This window comes from Haematobia irritans, chromosome 2 (genome assembly GCF_050003625.1).
Source record: "Haematobia irritans isolate KBUSLIRL chromosome 2, ASM5000362v1, whole genome shotgun sequence".
Taxonomy (NCBI): Eukaryota; Metazoa; Arthropoda; class Insecta; order Diptera; family Muscidae; genus Haematobia; species Haematobia irritans.
Window position 1 is genome coordinate 52,404,168 of NC_134398.1, and position 22,936 is coordinate 52,427,103.

At 31.3% G+C, this 22,936-nt stretch overlaps 1 protein-coding gene across 4 annotated transcripts in view; it reads left to right on the forward strand.

Moving 5' to 3' along the window:
* Positions 1-9,510: 9,510 nt before the first annotated feature.
* The window catches only part of brat (tripartite motif-containing protein brain tumor), a 42,581-nt gene continuing 29,155 nt past the window's right edge, over positions 9,511-22,936 (forward strand). For 3 of the 4 annotated variants that reach the window (XM_075294106.1, XM_075294110.1, XM_075294111.1), the window contains exon 1: positions 9,511-9,849. The gene's annotated coding sequence lies outside the window, so the exon portion shown is untranslated. Of the gene's footprint in view, positions 9,850-10,119; positions 10,340-22,936 lie in introns of those variants that run through there. The other variant, XM_075294109.1, reaches the window with a different exon arrangement.

A 22,936-nucleotide genomic window follows, 5' to 3' on the forward strand; every position in this document is an offset into this window, starting at 1 on the left:
CAATGGCAACGGTGATGATGCTGTTGTTGTTGTTATTTAAGGTTGACTGACTGTCGGTGGCGAACGATGGATGGATGATGGCCTGTTTGAGATGATAATGATGATGGTTGGCAGGTAATTTTTTTAGTTTTAGTTTCTTCTTGAAACAATTTCTTTGTTCTTTGCTTGGTCCCAAACAGGCCATTCTACATTCACACACACCCATGCATAAAAGTCTGTCTGCACAACCAAACACCATACTCAAACAAAAATACATAGTTTTTTGTTTAATACTTTTCGCTACTTCAGTGCTGCCGCTAGTGAAAAATTGAGTGAAGTAGATTTTGGAAAAAAGTGGAGTAGATTGAATAAAATTGAAGTAGCATACATTTTTGAAAACAAAACAATAGAATTCATTTTATTAAACCCTCCGCCATAGGATGGGGGTTTTATTAACTTTGTCATTCCGTTTGTAACACATCGAAATATTGCTCTAAGACCCCATAAAGTATATATATATTCTGGGTCGTGGTGAAATTCTGAGTCGATCTGAGCATGTCCGTCCGTCTGTTGAAATCACGCTAACTTCCGAACGAAAGAAGCTATCGACTTGAAACTTGGTACAAGTAGTTGTTATTGATGTAGGTCGGATGGTATTGCAAATGGGCCATATCGGTCCACTTTTACGTATAGCCCCCATATAAACGGACCCCCAAATTTGGCTTGCGGGGACTCTAAGAGAAGCAAATTTCATCCGATCCAGGTGAAATTTGGTACATGGTTTCAGCATATGATCTCTAACAACCATGCAAAAATTGGTCCACATCGGTCCATAATTATATATAGCCCCCATATAAACTGATCCCCCGATTTGGTTTGCGGAGCCCCTAAGAGAACCAAATTTCATTCGATCCGGCTGAAATTTGGTACATGGTGTAAGTATATGGTCTCTAACAACTATGCAAAAATTGGTCCACATCGGTTAATAATTCAATGATTAAAACCACTATGTTCATAGTAATTAAAGGAATAGAAAAACAATTAGGTAATATGGGGAAAAATTTAAAAATTTGAAGCAGAACAAAAAGTGAAGCAGATTTTTGGAAGAAGGAGTGACGAAGTAAATTTTGTGAAAATGAAGCAAGATACTTCGATTGAAGTAGTAGCGGCAGCACTGCGCTACTTAAACCGTTGAACTCCCTTCATTTCCTTTAGGCCTTTAAACACATTGAAAAACACAATCGCGCACACACATTCATATATATATGCATGAATGACGCATGCAATGGATGGAGTCCCGCTTGTTTGCCAGGAAAGAAGTTTTCTCTCCTTCTTTCTAACATGGCAGTGCTGCCAATTATGCGGAAAAAATTGAATTGGATAAAACGATCAAGCACATATTAGAAATAGGGATGGTAATAAGTTCAAACTTGTAGAAAATTTATTATACTACGTAAATTTCACGTAGATTTTCAATAGGGAAATATCTGATTTTCAATAGAAAAATATGACTCGTAGAGGAACAAAAATTTTTTATCCTATATTACTTAAATCAATAGAACTCAACGATGATGAAACAAACATCATAACAACCTACAGCACCAACAAATTGTAGTAGACAAAGACAATTTATTTTAATTCAATTTAAAAAAATACAATAAGAGAACATAATTTGATATTTGCATTTATATTTGACAAAATTAAGAATAGAAAATCAAACAAAGTCAACACAAAAATAAAAGCAATTTCATATTGCTATTTCACTAAAAAAAAGACTTTAAGGATTTTCTTTATACTAGGTATATTTTCGTACTCTCGAGTTCATTCTTTTGTACTTCATCGTCTTAAGTAACTTCTTAAAAATATCAAGGTATCCAAAGTTTCATCAAATAAACGCGATCTTATCTTATTGCCGATGTAAGAAACAGATGAAAAACATCTCTCACAGTCACAGCAAAGATAATTGAGAAGAAGATGCAGTCTTGTCATAGCAAAACTGAAGCACCAGAGTACTCTGCCAACAAAATATCATAAAGTTTGCGTCGACGGGTCTCTCAAATGTACTGCCGTTTGCGTCGGAAAATATCATAACATTTGTGTTTTTCATAAATTTCTGAATAAAAACCCACAAAATTAATACCAAAACGATTGTAGAAAATTAAAATAAAACTTATGTATATTTTAAAGCGAATATTCAATATGGTTTTATGTGAATATTGCCGTTTTAAATTTATTCCTGGGCAGAGCTGCTTTGGAAAAAATTGACAAATAAAACAATTTTTTTCTCATAGCCCTCTACACCTTGACATTTGTTTTCTCTTTATAAGAGCACAATGCTTAATCTTGTTATACTCAATTATCTTTGATCACAGGTCTAAGGATCGTTTCCACAAATTTAAAAAATTGGGATTATTTTTGGGGAACCCGAAAAATCCCAGGATTCAAAATAACCGGCCGAAAATCCTTTGATTTCAGGACGGGATTAATCCCGAACGCCATCTCTAATCAATACCAACTACTTGTTTAAAGTTTCAAGCCAATATCTTTTTTCGTTTGATACTTCCAAGCAAGATTTCTATGGATTAGATTATATTAATTAATTTTCATTCGAATCTTTTTAATAAGTTTCAAAAGCTAGAACATAGTAAAGGCGTTTTAGTATAATATTTCCTTCCATGCATTAATTTTATTTCAAAATTGGTTATCGGAGTTTAGACTGGTAATATATTTGGTTTCGAGTTGAAAATCACTTAATTTTCGCGATTACTTTTTCTGAAATAATCAAAATTATACATGTAAATAAAGATATTCATGTTAAAATATGAATGAAAAAGAAAGTGCGCATCAATTGTGTTAATTTATCAGCTTTCAATTAAACCCAATAAACACAGGATGAGCGTTTTTCAAATTAAATAACTTTTCAGTTTGAGGATAAATATAATTTTCTTCATAAATTCAACTTGATTTGAAACAGCTCATCTTTAACACATCTTCAAATTGTTTGCGAATTACTTCCAATTTGCCAAAATGTTGACGAAATCTTTGAAGAGGTTGACGAAATCTTTGAGGATAATATGAGAAAAGTTTGACAAAACACTACCCTAAAATGCAACGAAAAAACCACGTGGTTTTATGACAGATGTAGTTTTATGACACCAATAGGAAGGAAATCGAATTATCTACACAAAAATGTTTACAAATAATGTTTAAGATATTTAAAGTTTTGTTTTTTTTTCTTATTTGTTGACATGTTTAATAAGATATTTATTTTTCAATTAGTATTGTAGTGTATTATTATATATTTTATTTTGACGAAAATGAATAAATTATACAAAATGCATAGAATTTTGGCTTTGACTTTCAATTAGAAGTGGAAGTTTATACAAATTTTGGTTGAAAAGTATTTGCAACAATGTTAATTTTTAATTGGACTCGCATCGAAAATTCTTTGAGAAATTATTGAGTAGTGATGCATTTCAATTTGAGGATAACACTTGAGAAATTATTGCTAATGGGTTGAATTTTACTGTTGATGGTAATGTCTGTTTTTTGATGAGAACGCGGTTTTCTCAACAATTTCTCAACTTGAATATTACTCTAATCCTTTGAAAAAATGTTTGAAAAATTGTTGATATTTAGCATTTTTCAACTGTTTGTGTTTATTGGAAACTGTTTTCATGTTTTCTTGCGAAAAAAAATTAAAATATGTTAGTTGCTATAGTAGAGCGCACGGTTACAGCGGAAGTAGAACTCTTTATTACTAAATGTCAATAACATAAGGAATACAATAAATGTCATAATACATAAATATATACAAATAGGGATATAATAGGATATGTAGATTACATGATAGTATAATCCCAATACTCCTCCTTAATCTGGATATTCTATTGAAGCCCCATTGCCTTTCTGAATAATTCCAATTTATTCTTTTCAAGCGGTTTTGTTAGGATATCAGCAACCTGTTCGTTTGTGCTTATGTAGTTCACTTTAAACTTTCCATTTTGTAATTGATCTTGCACAAAGTGACGACGAACATCAATGTGTTTAGTTCTGGAATGGTCTCCACTTGCTGATGCAATCGATATGGCACTTTGATTATCGCAAGCTATTTGCATCGATTTTGGACTCGGGTAAAAATGTGATTCTATACCACTCCACCATATTGCTTCTTGAACAGTTGCTGAAAGAGCAATGTATTCAGCTTCACACGATGAGAGTGCTACGGTTTGTTGCCGTTTTGAGCACCAGGATATGGCTCCCCCTTGAGCGATAAAGACATAGCCTGTCGTAGATTTCCTATCATCAACACTACCAGCCCAGTCTGCGTCAGAGTATCCGATGATATCACTTCTCTCATCTTTCAAGAAATTCAATTTTAATTTTGAGGTGCCACGCAAATACCTTAAAATATGTTTTACTGCTAACCAATGATGGGTTCCAGGATTTGCGTTGAAGCAACTCAATTTATTTACAGCGAATGTAATGTCTGGTCTAGTACATTGAGACAAATACATAAGACATCCGATAGCTTCCTGGTACGGAATATTTTCCATTTTCTTCATTTCCTCGGATGTGGTGGGACAGTCATCTTTTGAATATTTTTCACTTGCATTCATAGGTGTGCTGACTGGTTTTGCATTCTTCATTCCAAATTTTTCAAGAATGCTCTCAATATAGTGTTCTTGATCAAGAGAAATTTTACCTTCTTCACGAGTGATTCTCATTCCAAGAATTTGTTTCGCGGCTCCAAGGTCTTTCATGTGAAATTTACGGTTAAGGTGACCTTTTATATTCTTGAGCCATTTATCATTGTTACAGAACAGTAAGATGTCATCCACATATACAGCTACTATAAGTAGTTTGTTGTCTTCGAGTTTGTAAAATACACATGGATCATATTTTGACTTTTGTAGTCCACTAGCTTCTAGTACCTTGTTTAATTCTTTGTTCCAAACTCTGCTTGACTGTTTTAGCCCATACAATGCTTTATTTAGACGACATACTTTTGACGCATTATAATGATCCGTGTATAGCGGTGGCTGTTCCATGTAGATCTCCTCTTCAATATTGCCTTGTAGAAATGCTGTGATGGCATCCATTTGTTCAACTTGTAGATTTAGTTTCGCCGCGATTGCAAAAAGGTATCGTAGGGAACTATGACGTATAACTGGCGAGTACGTTTCATCATAATCCACCCCCTTTCGCTGCGAGTATCCTTTTATGACCAATCGCGCTTTATAACGATCAATGCTACCAGTGACGTCACGTTTGGTTCGAAAAATCCATTTACATTTGATTGCCTTGCGGTTTGGTGGCAATTCTGACATTGACCAAGTATTGTTTTGCATCAGAGATTGATATTCCTCTTCCATTGCCAGCTTCCAGTGATTCGCATCTGGCCGTGCCAATGCTTCTTCTAGCGTCGCCGGATCATCCATGTATGTCTGAAACAATTGTGATGCAGTATTTTGTTTATTTTTAAAATTAATTTCAAAATACTTGCCTTTAAATATGCGCCCCTCATCGCCGTGCTTAACCTTTTGTTGGGGAAACAATTTTCGGCTATTTGGTTGCAATGGAGGCGCCGCCAATCCAGAAAATCCAATAAAGTTGACTTCAGAACTACATGTTGAGTTACCATCTCCTTGTTCATCATTTCGTAAAATATTTTGTTGTTCATCATTTCGCAAAACAGCTGTTTCATACTCATCTGATGATGTACTTTCATTGCCATTGACGTATTCATATAATCTAACGGGTTTCTTTCGGTTTCTTCCACTCCGTCTTAATGACTGTGTTGCAGTATGCTGCTGCTGAGAAACTTGTTGATTTGTTTTGTTTACGTCGTCCGTTGAATCAGTTGGGGTAATTTCAGTTTGTTGTTGTTCTGCCACTTCATTTCTGTTTATAATTTCAGTTTGACTTTGTTCTTCTAGTGCATTTTCTCTTAAATCTAGACCGACTTTGCTATGTTTTGTCTTGATCGCAAACTTCGCAGGAGTATCTGTAGATATGTTTTCATCAATGAATGATACATTACGGCTTTTGAACACCATGTTTTTATCCGGATCATAAAAACGGTAACCTTTTGTGTGCTCATCGAAGCCTACTAAAACACATTCTTTTGCTTTTACATCCCACTTTTTACGATTTGCATTGGGTATGTGGACCATAGCATTTGTTCCAAAAACTTTTATATGTGACAGATCAGGTTTCCTGCCATTCCACGCCTCTTCAGGAGTGATGCCAGTGCCTTTCGATGGTGACCGGTTAAGTAAATAAACCGAATATGCTGCAGCTTCTGCCCAAAATATTTTTGGCAAATTTGCATCTGCTAACATACATCTCGCTTTTTCAACAATTGATCTGTTGTTGCGTTCGGCAACTCCATTTTGCTCAGGTGTATGTACATTTGTTGTTTGGTGATTTATCCCATTCTCTTTTACTATGCGCCGAAAGGTTTTGTTTACAAACTCCGTTCCATTATCGGTGCGTATGGTTTTTAGTTGTTTACCACTTTGCCTCTCCGCAAAACACAAAAATTCTTTAAATTTGGCAGCAACTTCACTTTCACTTTTCGTTGGAAGAAAATAAATAAAAATTTTTCGTGTTTTGTCGTCGATAAATGTTAAAAAATATCGACTTCCTCCAAGAGAATGTTCTTCCATTGGGCCGCAAACGTCACAATGTACCACCTCGAGTATCTCCGAAGCTCTATGTGCATTTTTGTTGAATGGCAATCTAATTTGCTTACCCATTGGACAAATTTTACAATCATTCGCGTTGTCATTCGAAAATTCTATGCCAGTTGCTAAACCATTTTTTAGTTTTTGTAAACTTTTGAGGTTAAGATGACCCATACGTCTGTGCCATAAATTGTAACTTGCAGTTGCCCCACATGCAAATGCTTTATTAGTGGTTTTACACTCCAATTTAAACAGACCGTTTATATGTTTTCCTGTAGAAATTACTTTGTTTTCCGGGTTCAACACCTCAACACCGTTTTTGCTAAATATAACACAATGACCTCTCTTCACAATTTGACTTACCGAGAGTAAATTAGTTGACAAATCAGGAATGTGCAATACATTATTTATTTCTATGTCTGTGTCATGACAATCAGGACGTATTGTTGATGTACCAGACGCTTTTATTTGCATTATCCCTTTATTTGCTGTTGAAACTGTTCCAGTTTTTGAATTAATGTTTGTCAACAAATCCGAATTGAACGTCATATGTGATGTAGCACCAGAGTCAAAGTACCAATCGTTGTTGTTGGTTGTGTTTAGCGTCGAAAGAGCAACAGCTGAGTACGCATCATATTTTCTATCACTGCTGTCAGATGTTGGGACTTTCGTGTGACAATATTTTGCTATATGACCATATTTCTGGCATTTCCGACATTTCGGGCCTTTTTTGTTGTTTACTTGTTGGAACTTTCTTTGTGAAGCTTTAAATGCAGATGTTTCGCATGCACTTGGTATTTCTTGCAGAAGTTTTACCTTTATGCTATCTCCAGTGATGCTAATTCCTGAGTTTTCCAAAGCCATAATCATTGGTCGGTATTCATCGGGTAGTCCAGCAAGTAACAATGAGCCAACCCATTCTTCACTTATCGTGAAACCAATACCGTTCAAAGATTGTGCAGTCGTAACAATTTCTTTTACATATACTTCCATCGATCCACAGCTTGCAAGAGACGTTGTGATCAGCTTTCGCAATAATGCTACGCGTCGAGTCAGTCCAGAATCTTCGTATGCTTTTGCTAGCTGGTTCCAAAGGTCTTTTGCTGTTTTTACATTTTGTATGTGAACATAACATACCGGGTCGATTATCAACGTCAGCTTACTTTTCGCTCTCCTGTCTTGATCTGGATTCACATCTTTTTTTGGATTTCCCTGTTCATCGACTTCATAATCGATCGTGGTAGTCCAAAGATTATCTAAATCCAAATAAGCCTGCGCAGCAATTTTCCAGGTGGGATAATTTTCTCTCCCAAAAAGTCTTTCGATAGACAATCCTCCTGTATTACTTTCCGGCTTCGACATGTCGAGATTAGATTGATAATTTAGGATGAATTATAATTTTATTTCTAAGCTGGGAACATAACCTATAGTAGAGCGCACGGTTACAGCGGAAGTAGAACTCTTTATTACTAAATGTCAATAACATAAGGAATACAATAAATGTCATAATACATAAATATATACAAATAGGGATATAATAGGATATGTAGATTACATGATAGTATAATCCCAATAGTTGCTTGCTGTAATAAAGGGTGATTCTTTTGAGGTTAGGATTTTCATGCATTAGTATTTGACAGATCACGTGGGATTTCAGACATGGTGTCAAAGAGAAAGATGCTCAGTATGCTTTGACATTTCATCATGAATAGACTTACTAACGAGCAACGCTTGCAAATCATTGAATTTTATTACCAAAATCAGTGGCAGAAAATCCGCTTTTTTATCGACAAATTTTGTTCAGCGATGAGGCTCATTTCTGGTTGAATGGCTACGTAAATAAGCAAAATTGCCGCATTTGGAGTGAAGAGCAACCAGAAGCCGTTCAAGAACTGCCCATGCATCCCGAAAAATGCACTGTTTGGTGTGGTTTGTACGCTGGTGGAATCATTGGACCGTATTTTTTCAAAGATGCTGTTGGACGCAACGTTACGGTGAATGGCGATCGCTATCGTTCGATGCTAACAAACTTTTTGTTGCCAAAAATGGAAGAACTGAACTTGGTTGACATGTGGTTTCAACAAGATGGCGCTACATGCCACACAGCTCGCGATTCTATGGCCATTTTGAGGGAAAACTTCGGAGAACAATTCATCTCAAGAAATGGACCGGTAAGTTGGCCACCAAGATCATGCGATTTGACGCCTTTAGACTATTTTTTGTGGGGCTACGTCAAGTCTAAAGTCTACAGAAATAAGCCAGCAACTATTCCAGCTTTGGAAGACAACATTTCCGAAGAAATTCGGGCTATTCCGGCCGAAATGCTCGAAAAAGTTGCCCAAAATTGGACTTTCCGAATGGACCACCTAAGACGCAGCCGCGGTCAACATTTAAATGAAATTATCTTCAAAAAGTAAATGTCATGGACCAATCTAACGTTTCAAATAAAGAGCCGATGAGATTTTGCAAATTTTATGCGTTTTTTTTAAAAAAAAAGTTATCAAGCTCTTAACAAATCACCCTTTACAAAAATAACAAGAAAATCAATTGCCCTTAATATTAAAAAACGCCAAAGAGACAACACTGGTAATAGTTCTTGGTTATTTTGTTTCTTCTCCCTGTATTACTTCTTGTTTCTTTATTTTGGCTGGCTTGTCTTCTTGCCGCTTGGCTTGTCGTTTGTTTGCTTTGTTTACCCAGAGTATTCTCGTTGGTGTTCTCTCCATTTTTATTCTTAATGGTGAGTTTTAGAGACAGAGAGAGAGCGCGCGAGATTCGTTGCGCGTATATGTGTGATTGTGTGCGTGTGCCTTTCTGGCTGTACAACAAATTTTAACCATTTTATATATCATTCTGTTGTCGTTCTTCGTCGTCGTCGCGCGTATATTTCGTTTGTACGCCCGTTGTCCGTTGAATTTGTAGTTTTACTCTTTTTTTGTTGTTTAATCGGCGTCACCCCTTGGAAAAAGAATAACTAACTTTGAAACAAAAATTACACACGAAAAAAGTTAACATCAAACAAATATAACAAGCACAAATTTATTCTAAAAAACAACGCAAAATAAAATAAGTACGGAAAGAATATAATTTGTTGATAAAACACACTCACATAAATTTGCAACTATATTTGTGGTGAAGCAAGTAAAACCCAAAAAATAAAGAAATAATCTTAGGAAAAAAGGTGAATTATTTTGATTTTATGTTTTACATATAGAATATAAGATAGAAATGTAAGAGTGGTTAAAATAAAAGTTGAAACCCCAATACTGGGTGAAGAAAGCAGTGTTTTGGAAATGGCAAAATTTTTTGTTGCTTTGACATAAAGAAAAAAAAAACAAGCAAATCAACCAAATGTAGTTGTATATCTGGCAGTTCTAAAAAATTGATGGCGATAACACACAACTCGCCGCGCATTTATTCCGCTTTGTGTGAGTGAACCATACTTCTGGCTTTTGCTTTTTTTTTGTTCAACCAAGCCACCAACCATCAACGAAATCAACAACATCGTGGCCGCTCATATTAATCATGGATTAAAATTAACCAGAAAAAAAGTTCTCAAGAATTTTGTGATTTCAAAACGACTTGAACCCGAAAAAAAAAGAAACTTCAAACAATTTATGAGTGAAAAATCACTAAGATATGATGACAGCGATCTTATGTAGAATAAGAAGGTTGGATTATTCAAAAGAATGCTGGATCAGCATAAATGTATGTGCGTGTGTGTGTATGTGTGCGAATATATGTCGGCATGGATAAAAATTGTGAAATTTTGTGATATGAGAATAAAAAAGAAAATACAAAAACAACAAATGTTTGATGAAACACAAAGGATTGAACCTAATAAATAACCATCCAAATTAAAATACATTGCTAAATTTTTCAATTTCGATCATATATACTATATGAGGAAGCATATGATGAACGCAAATAGCAAAAAATAAAAGAAAATTGCCACAATTGTGTTTATTGTTTTGTTCCCTGTTTTTCGATAAAAATCCCAACTTTTCCCTGTGCGGAAAATTTGTCAATGAAGCGTTTGTTTTTGCGACCAATTTTATAGTTATGCAGTCTTAAAATTATGTTATTTGGCGAAAATTTTTTTTTGTGAATAATTGACAAAATCCCTTGGAAATTATATGGATTATTTTAAGCCTTTCGTGTTAACGAATTTCGAATTTCATCATTTGTACTAATACAAACAATTTTGAAACGGGACAAATTTTTTAGAGGCACCGATGAGAAATTATGTTGCAAATAATTTTTGATTTTCATTCGAAAAATTCTACGCTATGCATAAAACGTTATTTTGGAATAATTGAGAAAATTTTGTAATAGCAATATTGTATTTCTCGCATGCACATGATATGCACATATATTATTTTGCAAGAACAAGTTAACAAATTTTCTCACACAGAAAAGAAAACAACAATATTAGCTAAAACTTTCAAATTAATATTTTAATTGAATTAAAAAAAATCAATTTAATTGATGAAACAAAAATCAATCACAAATATAATGTGTCAATTATTTATTTTTTTTTTTTTCATTGAATAAATTATTTTTTTAATTGCATCAAGATATTTTAATTTCACTTTTTTTATTGATTGAAGCAAATTGTTCAATTAAAAATTTATTGCATCAATTAATTTCTTGATTGAAGAAAAAAATATTTTTCCGTGTATTCACATTGCAACAAACTGACGTGCGTGCGTGTTTTCACAGAATTGAATTTGTTATGGGGTCTTCGCACTGAAAATCCAAATAAATATTATGAATGCGAACATATGTTTTCCTTACCAAAACAAAATACGAAAATAAGAACTTTTTTATGAAAAGTGAATGAAGGTGTTGCAGAAATATTAAAATTTTCCTAATGATTTTCTGTCACTTCCGAAGAACTGTATGGAATATTTCGGACAAATATTTGAATAAACGACTCTTCTTTAGAATCATCTATTCAATGAAACCAAAAACCTATTAAGAGTAGATTACAAATTTTAAATGCATTTTTGCAGGATCATAGGGATTTTCTCCATGCCATTATAATTTTTGATTTACGCAGCGAAAATCAGTTTACTTTTAGGATTAGGATTAGGCAAATTGGCAATCAGAATGATTGGTGGATTGGTAGAATTTTTCATGTTTTGGTAAATTCTACAAAGTATTCCTCTCCAACTAAGAGGTACTTCGATTTTCTATAGAACTAAAATTTTGACAACATTTTCGATGGAAATAAATTTATCAAACAATTTTCGATAGAACTAAAATTTTGACAAACTTTTCGACTTCTCACTTTTTAAAATCGTAGTAACTTGTCGATGCAAGCCAAATCGTAAAAAATCAAGGGATATTTATACCCCAAAAAATGATCGCTAAAAGGAGAGATCGTAATATATAAAAATTCAAATTAGGTCGAAAACCTTAGTTGCTAGCACTTATCTCTTTTAATATCATAATTTATTATGGTTTTAAATTCTTTAATAAAAATAAAAATAAAAAAATGCAAATACTGAAATAAACTTCTAAAATAAATAAGCACTACTTTCAGTTACATATTTACATGGATTTTTTCGCACGAAAAAATAGGCAGGCATATTATTTCGCATATATAAGTTAACACCCCTGGGTTTGAGACCCTATTTATAGAGATAGATGAAGATATTCGTTTTTGGCAGAAACGAACTTAGTACTAAGCATTACCACAAAAAAATATCATACGCTACAAAAATATTTTTTAAATTTGGTAGATTTTTGGAAAAATTTACTTAAAATTTTTGGTAGATTACAAGCAGAGCACGTGTGACAACTGTGATTGCAACATGACAAAGTCGAATTATTCAAGTATTATGTGATATGAAATCCAACTATGGAGCTCGTATAGATAAATCATGAAATGATTTCTGAGGAATTAGTTGTATTGTGCAAGTTTTTATGTTACTGAAATTTTTATTAAAAAAATGGATTTTCTCTGAGTCCATTAAATTTAGGTTTTTGATGTTGAACTAAATTAATGATTGGACTAAATCCATATTACTTAAAATGTGTTTTTTCAAAGATATGCAATATGTAGTCAGATGACTTAAATATGAGTTCATAAAATAATCCAAAGTTCATATCTAAAATACACTAATATGTAAGAAACATATTGCGATATATGTATTAATATTATACAATGAAGAAGAATATAAATAAATAAATTGACAATAAAAAAAATGTAATTAGAATAGTATATTTACAACTATGGCACATATCCTATTAGACCTAAATAATTTTTTGTTTGTTTTTGTGAATTATTTTTTTTTTTTTTTTTTGAAGAAATAACTTTATTGGATTACGAAATCGCTTACAAAATTCTATATAAGGTTAGTCGATTTGCTACTTTATGAATAGCCTTTTCTTCTGCTCACAAAACATAAATAACTTAAATAGATTGTTTGGATTTATTGTAAGCCGTTTGTAAACCTAATTTATTGCTCCATATTGGTCTATAGATAATGGTCATTATTATTGCAATTATTTTGGAGACTTCTTAAGTGCGAAGGATATCTGAATAAAAATATTAATTTATGTCACTGAAACGTCCATTTATGCCTTACCACTATGTTGCGTACCTTTCTTAGGCTATGATATTCGCATGAGTCCGTTTACTTGGCAACTCTATTATGAACCAGAATGTGGCTGCAACACAACTACGAACAACTGTACATATACTCTTAAATCTCAGTACATTTTTCATAAATTCATCAAAGAGAAATTAATGTTCTCTTTTGTCATTTTCTTCCATATCTAATTTTCTCACAAAACACCGTTGCGCAGTAGAGTGAATTTTTGTGATGTCAATTTAGCGTTTTAAATCTCAAGGGGGGAAATATATTGTTGGAGACAAATGCTTTGACATAAAAAATTTAAAGTAGTAATATCAATTTCCCCAGTGAAATTCGAGTTAATGAAATGAAATGATACAATTCAATAAGTTTTTCTCCAATGATTTCTTAAAGAAAATTAAGCATGGAAAATGGATATTTTCGTAGTATAAAGCCAGAAATTTGTAGAGCTTTATATAGAATATTAAACCCATAAAAATGTCTTAAAAAGAAGATATGTATTTTGAATTTTTCTAAATAACGGTGGGTAAATATGAGTTTGTCTTGTTTATTTTGTTTTTTCTTTGCCAATTCTAATTATTAATATGATGATATTATATCTTTATAAAAACGCTGCAGTTATGCAGCAGCGTAGACATTACCGGGAGCATGTTGCTATGTTTTCTTGTTTCGTTTTATTTTGTTTGTTACATTTTTTTTCTTTTTTGGTAAATTTCTTTCTGTTTTGTTAAAAATTTCGCGCACAAAAAACCAGTAATCGCGGCAACGAATAACAAGACCAAAAAGAATAGATGAAAAGCACACATGCACACACACTTATATCCATATGCGGGAAACGTGAAAGAACAACAAAGCAAGTTGAAAAAAAAAACACTGCCTGTGAAACGAAAAAAAAACCTACACAATTTTTTTCCATCAACGTTCTTTCAATTGTTCTTTGTGGTTTAAAATTTTTATACGTTGGCGGAGTTGATGGTGATGATGATGATAGTTGACGGTTGGTTAGTTGGTTGGTTGGTTGTATGAACTCAGTTTGAACTTTTGTGTGAACAGTGGCTCTATGTCGGTCTGTTTTTGCATCAGAGATGGAAAATTCAGATTTTTGTCAATATACAAAGAAGGTATTTCGAGGTGACAAAAAGGAGGTCCCTATTTACAGTCGAAATAATTGGAGACATTTGTAATGGTTGAACAAGGCTTTAGAGATGAATTGTAAAGCAATTTGAAACATGAAACCTTTTCAAAATTATATCACATTGCATTTCGAACATGGTGCAATAATAAGGTAGTATCTCTGAAACAGCTGATTTTAAGATTGCAATATAATTTTTTTTTGTAAATGTTGCACTAAATGCCTTATTTTTATCAAGATACTGAAGAATCCAATACTAGAGACAGACATTAGGGTTGTTCACGTATATTTAAAACAAATTTTTTTTTTTCAGAGAATTTTTACTTAATATTCATATTTAATAAGTAAAAGAAATAATGTATACTCGAAAAATAAAATTGCTCTCGACTTGGGACTTGACTTATTGGCCTTATATTAAAGTATTTTTCGAATTCACATACAATTTACCACGCCTGACTTTGTGTGCTAAATAAGAAAAGTGTGGCTAGAAATATTTTTCTTTTTTGTTTTCACTCACTGTTTTAACGTTCACAATTGATTCACCACTGATGAAGATGAATTTGTTAATTATTATCGTTTTTCTTCGTTAGGCCTAATAATTGATTTATCCGCATAAATTACCCAAGAAAATATTGAATTAGTAGTATACATTTTTTAATCAATTCGGGAAAGAAGATTTAAATCCTAAAAGTAGGGCATATGTGAAAAAATAAAAACTATATACAAATTTTAGATTCATTAACATATAGAAAAAGATTTTGACGTAATTTTGCTATAGAAATAAAATATTGACATAATTTTGCTATAGAAATAAAATTTTGACAAAATTTCCTATAGAAATAAAATTTTGACAAAATCTTCTATAGAAACAAAATTTTGACATAATTTTCTATAGAAATAAAATTTTGACAAAATTTTCTATAGAAATAAAATTGTGACAAAATTTTCTATAGAAATAAAATTTTGACAAAATTTTCTATAGAAATAAAATTTTGACAAAATTTTCTATAGAAATAAAATTTTGACAAAATTTTCTATAGAAATAAAATTTTGACAAAATTTTCTATAGAAATAAAATTTTGATAAAATTTTCTATAGAAATAAAATTTTGACAAAAATTTCTATAGAAATAAAATTTTGACAAAAATTTCTATAGAAATAAAATTTTTACAAAAATTTCTATAGAAATAAAATTTTGGCAAAATTTTCTATAGAAATAAAATTTTGACAAATTTTTCTATAGAAATAAAATTGTTGTTGTTTTTTTTATTTCAACTACAAGTGTAGCTTAACCAACACTTGTAGTTTAGTCAATGCATGGTTTAAGCTGAAATCAAAAAAAAAAAAAAAAACGAATGAAACAAAGAGGAAGCACGCTCAAAATAAACACAGCCAACTGCACTCAAATCGATGATTTGACAGAGGCATAGGAAAAGAGATATGTTTGTACGAATTTATTTCGGCATAAGTCGGATATCATGCAAAACCTTTTTTCGGAAGGTTCAAGTGTGGTTCATTGTTGGGTTTAATGAACTGCCTGATTTTATTCTGATAATTGGTTGATAGTTTTGCTGCAAGTAGAGGATGCTGATGAGGAATGTGGTAATTCCGAAACGTGCGTCCATCCAACCATCTTGCAGTCTATAGGGCTTTGCCCAAATAAATTTGACAAACATTCTTTTCCTGTCTTGGTTAATCTACACTTCTAGTTTAGTCAATGCATGGTTTTAAGCTGAAATCAAAAAACAACAACAATGCTTAAAGAACAAAACCAACAATAACAAAGCAAAACGAATGAAAAAAACAACAACAATGATTAAAGAAAAAAAAAAAACAACAATAACAAAACGAAATAAAATTTTGGCAAAATTTTCTATAGAAATAAAATGTTGACAAAATTGTATATAGACATAAAATATTGACAAAACTTTCAATAGAAATAAAATTTTCTATAGAAATAAAATTTTCCATAGAAATACAATTTTCACAAAATTTTCTATAAAAATAAAATTTTAACAACATTTTCTATAGAAATAAAATTTTGACAAAATTTTCTATAGAAATAAAATTTTGACAAAATTTTCTATAGAAATAAAATTTTTACAAAAATTTCTATAGAAATATTATATGATAATAACGAGTCGATAATGCCCGACTGACGAAGATATATAGGAACATAACATCGCTAGTCCAAAGATACGGAAAAGAAGCATAACGATTCATATTTAAATATAGCTCCCATACACCAGTGCCAATAAAATAGGAATTTGTGTACCACAAAAATTTGTAGACGTATTCATAAGGAAGTGTTGAAACGAATTGATGGTGTGAATAACAGAGTACTTAAATAATCATCCCTTTGTGGAAGCCATTGAAAAATGTTATGGTCTGTGAAAGTTGCTTTGAGTTTTATTTACTTCTCGAAAAGGCTAACCTTCTCCAAAGGCTGGTCGCGTAATCCATAAGGTTTCAGTTGTTTTACACATTTAATGAGCTAAAGTGTGTCTTCTTCATTTTTATTAATATACCTTCCTTGTTGACTCATTAAATTTTACGTTTCATTTTGAAAAAAAATTGTTTAATGGGGGTATTATGTTCTTACCATTCAAATCCACAAGGATTATTTTTGGGAAATTCACATACATACGTGTGTGAGTAAATGCATGTTTATCAAATACCCTGGTATGTGTAATTTGTTCAATTTAAAAATGGAAATGAAATGCTGTGTGAGAACTATCTACCTAACTCTTTTTGTTTTTGTTGTACACCCAAAAGGATGTGCTGCACACAAATGGAGAAACTATTACTACGTGACTGACCTTGTATAATAGGAATTTCCAAAAAAGGAATCCTATTTTTTTTTGAATTGAATTTTCTAAGAATTCTATTCTGGGTAACTGTGTAGCTTTATGAAACTAGAAAGAGAACAGGCAACAGCATCAAGCAAGCGCAACCAACATTAATGGATTTATATTTGTAGGATGTGTGAAAAGAAAACAAGAAAAGGATACAAAGAGTAGTTAGTCTATTCTTAAGAAAATACAATAGTTTATAAACAATCTATAAATAATTTCAAAGGATTTCCAGCAAACATTTTGGGTTCTTGGAATATGAAACTACAAAGAAAATACATATGAAGATCCGTCTTCAAAAATTGTTCTAGTCAGTAGTTTGTGAAATGAATTTCAATTGTAAAAATAGTTTTAAGGGTACCTTAACTTTTTTTGTGTATGTGGGAGAGAGTTTATCCGTAAGTTAAACAAGAAAACTGTATGCATGAAGAGAAAAAGAATCTAGAAAATGTGAATTTTCATTATTACAAACAACATTTTTATTAAAATTACTAAGAAATTGCCCGAAGAAGTCTATAGAATATGAAATTCTGGTACCTTTTCAACATGCAAACATACACATTTTTGGCGTATCCATATTTCTTATGGACATGTTTCCTATTACTCTTCCATATGTTCTACGAGAAAGGCAACGTTGTCGAAATTGGTTGCAAAATAAAAACGGCTACGTCAAGTTTTCAAGATTTAAGACCCCTTACTAAATTATGGGTCAATAGATGTGTAAAAATGTTATTTCTATAGAAATTTTTCCAAAATTTCTTGTCTATAGAAAATATTGTCAAAATTTGTATTTCTATATAAAATTTTGTCAAAATTGTTATTTCTATAGAACATTTTGTCAAAATTGTTATTTCTATAGAAAATTTTGTCAAAATTTTTATTTCTATAATTTTGTCAAAATTTAATTTCTATAGAAAATTTTGTCCAAATTTTATTTCTATAGAAAAGTTTGTCAAAATTGTATTTCTATAGAAAATTTTGTCAAAATTTTATTTCTATAGAACATTTTGTCAAAATTTTATTTCTATAGAAAATTTTGTCTAAATTTTATTTCTATACAAAATTTGTCCAAATTTTATTTCTATACAAAATTTGTCCAAATTTTATTTCTATACAAAATTTGTCCAAATTCTATTTCTATAGAAAGATTTGTAAAAATTTTATTTCTTTAGAAAATTTTGTCAAAATTTTATTTTTACCAGGGCTGTGGAGTCGGAGCCGGAGTAGGAGTCTTGGAGTCGGAGTCTGAAGATTTTGCTGGAGTCGGAGCCGGAGTCGTAGAAAATTTGCTTGACTCCGACTCCGGCGAAACAAACTTTGAAAAAATCTTCCTATCTTTATAACTAAAGAAATATTTCGACAAATTAGATTCCATTAGGGTTTTTAATCGAGCAACGGAAAACGAAGTAATGGATTTCAGGCCATTCAAAGTGTATTTATATGAGTGAAATTTCACGGTGATATAAAAAGTAGGTTTTACTAGAATATGGACTGAATTGATCACAATTGATTGTTCATTTTTAACATACACTCATAGAAAAAAGTCTGCTAAAAACAGCAGTCGATGTCTGCTGTTATATTTTTGTACTTCAGGGCGTAATGAACAACAATTTATAAAATTTTTAGGTTATACAATTTTCCCCAAAGCCTATTTAAGAACCAAAAGTAGTTTTTGGTATATTTTTGCACTGTAATATACTTACAAGCTCCTAAATACGATCAGCAAACATTTTGTTTGCTGTTATGCCTCAATTCGATAAATATTCAGATTTTTGGTCAAATACTATAGATATTCATAAAATATTGTGTTAATTATGTTAGGATAGCTCCTAAGTTGACATTTTTATTTGTATTAGCCAAAATAAAACATGTTTTAGTGTAATCGAGCTTCAAAAATAGCAGGAAATGTTTGCTATTTCAGCAAACAATGACTGCTGTCCCTTTTTCAGCAGACTTTCTGCTGTATTAGCAGACTTTTCTGCTGTCCCTACTAACAAATTTCTTTGGGTGTATTAAAATATCGATTTTTGACCATATATGTACTCTTGATAAAAGTACAATTTTAAGGCAATATAGCAGTAGAACCTAACGTTCAAATTTTTTTTGCAGGCATGTCGAGTTCGAAGATGGGTCATACCGGACAATTTTGAGATATAGCACCTACATATAAACCCATCTTCTGATTTGTTTTAAGAAGTTTTTTCCCAGTCTAACATTTTATAAGATTTGTCAGAAATTTTGAGTTGATTGAGATCCATAAATAAATGCGAAAATTTCCCGTCGGCACAGATTTTGTATATAGAGATAATTACTTGAGGAATCTCCATATACACCCGATGTCCTTGGAAGCTGTAATTTTAAATTAAACCTCTGCCAACGTGCTATCAGAGCCAGTCTTTTGGGAGAATGTTTGTTTCATCAAAGCCACTCGAAATTCTTTACAATAAATTAATGGCCTCTAATGTCCATAACTGATAGACCATTTATAAATCGAAGTTTCACCATAATATTCGTAACTGTCCAGCTATTCCTGTTATCTGTTGTATGGTAGTGGTTATTTAAAATTCCGCCCGTCCTAATTTTTGGCAGTTTATGTTTGTTTTCTATATCCGACACAATACCTTTTTTAACATCTAAACTTTCTATCTAATTAGCCAGACACTTTGATTTCTGTGTATTTTTCTTTTTTATATAGATTTATTTTTTATAAAATGCCTATATAGATTAATACCAGGATTTTACTTCTTAAACTTCTGGAAGCCTAATTATTTTTTGAAAATTTTTGTTTTTATAAATACATATTCTGAAGATTGTTGTTATCTACCCATATTTTGATGTGGTCTCTATATAGTCTTGTGTCGTATTTTAATTTATTGGCCTGAAATTAAAATGTAGAGTTCTTTACATACCTGAAATGCTGAGATTTGTCGTAGAGTCGTATCAAAATTTAAAATTAGGGTTCTTTAGCACATATAAACACATATGACAAAATAGAATACTTATATCGGTCTATTTTTGGAACACTACACCTTAAAATTACAATTGGAATACTGTTAAAATGAGATTTAGGTACACCACCTGGAGTCGACTCCGGAGACGGAGTCGAGGCTAATAAGAAATGCTGGAGTCGGAGTCGGAGCCGGAGTCGAGCAAAATTGACTCGACTCCACAGCCCTGATTTCTATAGAAAATTTTGTCAACATTTTTGTTTCTATAGCAAATTTTGTCAAAATTTCATTTCTATAGAAAATTTTATTTCTATCGAAAATTTTATTTCTATAGAAAATTTTGTCTAAATTTTATTTCTATAGAAAATTTTGTCAAAATTTCTATTTCTATAGAAAATTTCGTCAAAGTTTTATTTCTATAGAAAATTTTGTCCAAATTTTATTTCTATAGAAAATTTTCTCAAAATTTTATTTCTTTAGAAAATTTTCTCAAAATTTTATTTCTATAGAAAATTTTCTCAAAATTTTATTTCTATAGAAAATTTTCTCAAAATTTTATTTCTATAGAAAATTTTCTCAAAATTTTATTTCTATAGTAAATTTTCTCAGAATTTTATTTCTATAGTTTTATTCAACCGTGCAAATAACGCCTAATAAGGCATTATACCGTCTCTTGAATGACTATCTGTATAGTGTGGAAACCAGGACAGTAGAAATTTTTAAGTTCTGCATGTTTTTCTTATCTTATCATCTCATAGCTATGTGATATAATTTTAATTGAGAATTCTTGGACCTATCCAAAGATCTCCTCCTTTTTCTGTGCGATCAAAACGGGTTTGTTTTGTTTTCTTCCAACAAAGAATAAAACCGAAAGAAAAGGCATTGGATTTCGCTTTGCTTCGTTATATTCGTTTAGCATAACAAAGACCATTGACTCCTCTTGGTGGTTTTTGGTGGATACATTGTCGGCGACTGACAATGACACAAAGCAAATGACTTGTGATGTTAGTGAAGAAGTCACTTTTTTTTCTTAAATGAAGAACGTGTATTGCTTTTTTAATTGAGTACAATTCTGTTGTCTTTTTTTTATTTTTTTTTTGTTCTTGTATAAACAAATATTGTTGTTTATATATTTTTGTGTTAAAAATAAAATAAAATTGTTATGATTTCATTATACTACAACTACATACTATCAATATCAGGAGAGATAGAGGGGGTCCTATCTTTGAAGCAATAGAAGAATAAACCAGTATTGAGAAGAAATGAGGAATAATAGATATTTTAATAAGTTCTCAGAAGAGCATTTGAATCACTAAATTCTAATGAAATTCATAAATATACTCAAATATATTAGAAAACGATAATCTTTTGCATAAAAGATTGCGAAGAAAAACATCTAAAAAAGTAATGGATGTTTTTACCAAAACAATTTGATTTAGAAGATAAGGAAATTATTGGGATAAACTTAAATTATTTTTAATAATAAAATTCCATAATCTGAATTAAAAAATGGCTTTTAAAAACTCTTCAAGGAAGAGTCAAATTTTAGTTAAAACCAGCAATTTTTTGTTTACTATACCCATCCACCATAGGGTTACTGATAAAATAGGTTACCATTTTAATTTCCCGAATTCAATATATAAATCATCCAGCATTTAATTTCTCCCCAAAAAAATACATTGATTTGAATGCCTTCTGCGTTTCCTTCTTGAAAAAGAAAACACATTAAAACATTTATCCTGATGGACGTGTGCGCCCCCTTTCATTTATTTCTACTTCGTAAATTTTTTATGGTGCTTCGTCATAGTATTTTGCTATAGAAAATGTTTGGAATTTTCTCGTTTGAAATTCTATACTACCTGATAGTAACAATTCTAAGGATACGGGGTTTTGTTTCTCACATGTAATGCAGCTGGCGCGCCTAGAATGCCGCGCCATGTAATACCAAAAATAGGGGTTAAATATTTTATTGCCCCTTCTTATATTCAGTAGTAGAAGTATCTCAACCCCCCAAAACGTGTATGCTCTTCTTTATTGTAAAAATGTTAGCTAAAAGCAAATAAGATTTAAATTTTTGATTTGGTTTTCAATAAAAAATGTAAATTGTTCCCAAAAGGTACACGACCAAACAAAAAACCATATTCCAAGGGGAATATTCTGGGACTTGCAGTAATATAGACCTTATGACAGTCATAAAATTTGGCAATATCAAATCTTCAAATCAAAAAATATGTTTAAACCCTTATGCTACAGTACTCATATGCATATTATAATTGTGTGTATATACATATATTCCCATAGATATAACAGTAGAACATTTAGAAAACGTTTAGTGCTTTCTGTTCATTTTTAATATACCTCCCATACCTCCCCTATGCTTTTGGAACGGGTTTAGATTATATTCTCCTTGCAACCCAAAAGTAAAAATAATTGGAAATATCGACTAGAATTCTGTTAAATAGAAAATATTAAATAGTTAAATAATTTAAAATTCAAATAATATTTTTATTATTTGTAAATTCGATATAATTGACCTTAATGAAAAAAGTTAAATTAAAAACAAATCCCAATGTTCCTCCCATATTCGGAATCGCAAGAATTTAGTTTTTTTATAAAGAAAAAAATTGAGAAAATGTTGTTAACATGTCTATAGAAAATTTTGTCAAAATGTTATTTCTATCGAAAATTTTGTCAAAATTGTATTTCTATAGAAAATTTTGTCAAAATTTTA